Raw genomic sequence first — 4,344 nt, forward strand, 5'->3', positions numbered from 1 at the left:
AGGTCTTTAGTGATTCCTAGCTTAAAATTTCTTCAATAAAATCTTTGTGCGGATTCATATCAATTTTTTTTATTTTCTGGATTGAATAACTTAAGAATAATAAGTCTTACTTTGATTTTACTTTCATGTATGCATACAGAACTAGATAACTTAGTTAATGTCATGTTATACAAAAAGTTGTAAAAGCAAGATTGTAATTACATGTTTGCCTATGAATCTCAGAGGAACTCTTATAAGACCAAGTCTAAGAATCTAAACATGATGATCTCTTTTGAATTTACCTATGAATTTGTTAAAAACTTTATAATATGTTAGTTTATGGAATTTATATCTATTACACCTTATAATATCTAGGTTGCTTTTGATATGATGGTCTCTTTTGAATTTACCTATAGATTTGTTAAAAGTTTTATAATATGTTAGTTTATGGACTTTATATTTACACGAAAGGTGTTCTTATGATGAGTTTTACTATGCAGATTTGGCCAATAAGATCTTTCGATTTTTTTTCTTCTCCGACTAATAATTTTTTAACTTTTTAACGCGTGGCAACGTGAATCACGTTGTTTCACTAGGAAATAAGAGAAGAAATGAATCACAAAAATGGATATGCATGGTGGTGAATGCTAACGTGGTGAAATGTTTTGATGGAATGAAGCATGATACAATGAGGGAGATCCCTTCTACCCATACACCTCCTCGATGTATTTGTCGGACAATGGGAGATGTGGTTTAGTTTGAGAGGATGAAGAACTTGAAACGCTTTTTAAAGTTGGTTAGTTTATTGAATATGACCTTAGTTTGCAACACATAAACAAGGAAAGTAGAAAGCAAAGGATGATAGGGGCAAGGAAACTTGGAATTTGAGTTTTTCTCTTAAGTATCCTCCTCTATTTGGTTTAGGGTTTATCAAGGGTACAACCTATTCTCCCGAGCTGAAAAAAATAATGATGGCAATGGGAGGATGGATCGCTATATCAGAGCCTTCAATGGATTTAATCACGAATTTATCTTTTATATGTTGGAATCCCTAGCGGTTTGTTGTGGTATGCTTTCTACTTGTTTTCAAATCATTTTCTCTATTTTATGCATCCTTTCTCCAAGCTTCGAGTTTTATGCACCTCAGGCACCCAAGATCGATTCCTCTGGCATTATCCAAGTAATTGTTAATTTTCCCTCTTCCATTGAGTTTTCCCTACCTTTTATTGCACAGAGACCACGTCTATTCATAGTATATGCAAATTATTTACAAAGAACAATGCTCCATTGTTACTAGTCATGTCTCTCCTGCATTCACTGCAAAACCCCACCTGAAATTCGTTAATATCTGCACTAAGATAGCAACGCCATCCATAAACCCAGATGTGGGTGTTTTCACTCAATTTATCATCGATAGATGTGGTTTGACACCTGAAGAAATTGCTAAAGCCTTTAGACATCGCAATGAATTTCTTCGAGTAAAATCGAGTCAAAATGTGGAAAACAATTTGGAGTTGTTAAATGGTTGTGGTTTTACTAGCCATGCCTAGGTTCGAAGGGTGTTCCTTTACAACCCTAGCATTTTCTTTTGTAGCATTGAAAGAATCATATAGTATAAGCTCAATCTCCTCAAGAGCTGCATGAAGGAAAAGCATCTATCCAAACTCATTTCTTATAATATCAGTGATCAGAATCTTAGGTCTTCGATTTTTCATTTGAAAAAATTAGGGATTGAGGGGGAAGCGTATAGAAATTGTGTCATGGCATCCCCATTTTGTCATGGTTTCAGAGGATCAAAGCTCATGATTTAGGGGTTAATAAGCTCATGATTTAGGGGTTAAAAAGGGGTCAAAGATGTATAAAATTGCTTTGTGTGCATATATCAAAGTAGCCAAGGAGAAACTATATCGAAAATGGCAGTGTTTAAGCAGTTTAGGTTTCTCTCAACAAAAACTTTTGTATTTAGCAAGACAGAGGACAATGATTCCAATGCTTTCAGAGGAAAAATTGAAGCGTAATGTAGATTTTTTGGTCAAAACTGTGGAACTTCAATTGGATGATATTGTTAAGTATCCAAATCTATTTCGAAACAACTTGGATACAAGGATGATTCCTCAATATATGGTGTTAGCGACAATGAAGTCTAAGCAATTCCAAGTGTTGAAAAGAGAGGCGTGTTTTCCAAGGATTATTGAGTTGACAGAAAAGTGCTTCCTGGAAGAGTATGTTCATTCAAATGTTGAATTCTCTTCAATTCTCCAGGATGTTTACCGCAAAGGGAAAGCTAGAAATTTAGTCATTGGCAAGAAGAAATCGAGTGAGCTTTTCTCACTCGAAAAGATTGATGAAAGTTGCCATAGTTCGTCAAAATCTTCAATATTTCTTTTCTTATGTACTATTTTTCATTTTAGTGTATTTTTCCTTTAGCTGGAAAACTTCTGGTAAAGGAGTTTCACATTGAGTGAGAATGTTGCTAAGTATAATTTCTATGGCTTCTTTAGCATGAGAACAGTTCACAAAAACGTGCTTGCAATATTAAGGTTATACAGCTGAAGTAGCATTTTTGAAAAGTAGATTTAAAAATATGAATAATTTGATAGTATTACTTTCTTTCCTTTTCTAGGTACAAACCAACATGCATTAGGGGAATTTTGAGATCTAAAATGGATATCCTAAGGTAATTATAAAATAATAGTGGAAATAATAAAATAAGATTAGATTACATCATCAAATTTTAGAGGGAAAAAAGGAAAAACTATTTTTTTTCTCATATTTTCAACTTATCTCCTTATGGGTTTACTCAAATTTCGAGCAGCAACATTCATTGGAAGCAGAATTGGATTCCTTATCCAAGGTGTACCCATGTTGCGTGCTTTCGATGGGCCCTGCTATACGAAAAATGAGAAATACATTAAAAACATGATTACAATCATGTTTTTTCATGTATTTCTCATTTTTCGTGTAGCAGTGTCCATCGAAAGTATGCAACATGGGTACTCCTTGGATGAGGAATTAAATTTTTCATTCGACAAGTACTCTCGCTTGAAATTTGAGTAAAACATTAGGGAGATAAGTTTAAAATATGAGTTGAAAAAATAGTTTTATTATTTTATTATTATTTTTACTTTTTTTACTCCAAAAATGGTGAATTGTCCCCATGGTTGACATCATCATCTTGAATCCTATTGGTTCTAAATAAAGTTTATTTTGGTTGTGCATTTTTCTTAGGAGGCCCATTTTAGATCTCATAATTCCCCTAATGCTCCGTGTGATCCATTTAATGTCTATGGCTTCCTTAGCATGGGAAAAGTTCAAAAAAACATGTCTACAATATTAAAGTTGTACCACTGTTAGTAGAATTTTTGGAAAAGATATTTAAAAATGTGAACAATTTTAGAGTAGGGTTTTTTTCGTTCAAGCTACAACACAACTGTGAGAAAATTAAACTTGTTTTATCAAGCCATCAAACCCAAAACTATATATAAATTATAAAGGGAAATTTATGATGATAATAATTTTTTGATAATAAATGCTTAACATCTTGGTGTATTGCATTTTCCCGAGTTAAGTTATGTCGGTGTTGGGTTTACACAAGTGATTAGGCAATGGAACCCAACAATATTTAAGTTAAATTTCTAATAATAAATTATTTTTGTTTTGGTTCATGTCATTTTACTGAGTTGGTGTTTCCGTCATTTTGTACATACGTTTTCTTCCATTAGTTTTGGTTCATTGCATTTTACTAAATTGGGTTCTCCAAAATTTTATCTGTAGTTTTTTTAAAGTCATTTGGGTCATGTTGTGTTTTAATATAATTGGGTCATGTTAAAACATCACTCAATTACAAATCTAAACTAACATAATTCAAGATTTCATCATTATAAAGAATAATTTCAAAGAGATCAAAATAACCATATTTGATAATGGCTTCTTTGGTTGCCATCAGTGACCTCGCTCCATTTTGATTGCAGGAAGATGAATACATTATGCTTGTCACATTCTAAGCTTAACATAAATTTAGTTAGTAACCTCGATTAAAACCAAAACAAAATTGAAAATATTTCCATGCATATAGGCTTACTAAAGCCATAGGGATGCTCCTGTATTAGACATCCTAGCTAATAAAAAACATGTTATCATGTTTAAAAAGTGTGTCTTTTTTGTAACTAACTAAACTAAGAAAGTAGTTCAAGCTCTAGTAGAGTGTCTTGGCTCTAAAAAAAATATTTAAAATTTATTGCATTAGATAAGGAACACACGAATGAGGGGTTTGTTGTAGTATGGACTCTAGAAAGCCCTTATGGAAGGTCATGAATACTTGAAAGAACTTGATCTGAGTGCAAATGATATCAGTAGAATAGGGGC

General features: G+C 32.6%; 1 pseudogene; it reads left to right on the top strand.

Moving 5' to 3' along the window:
- Nucleotides 1–964: 964 nt before the first annotated feature.
- On the top strand, nucleotides 965–2,444 carry LOC149166228 (uncharacterized; annotated as a pseudogene).
- The last annotated feature ends 1,900 nt before the right edge of the window (nucleotides 2,445–4,344 follow it).

Source organism: Pinus tabuliformis, chromosome 5_1 (genome assembly GCF_031772625.1).
Source record: "Pinus tabuliformis cultivar Carrire ecotype Pingquan chromosome 5_1, CPIR1, whole genome shotgun sequence".
NCBI lineage: Eukaryota > Viridiplantae > Streptophyta > Pinopsida > Pinales > Pinaceae > Pinus > Pinus tabuliformis.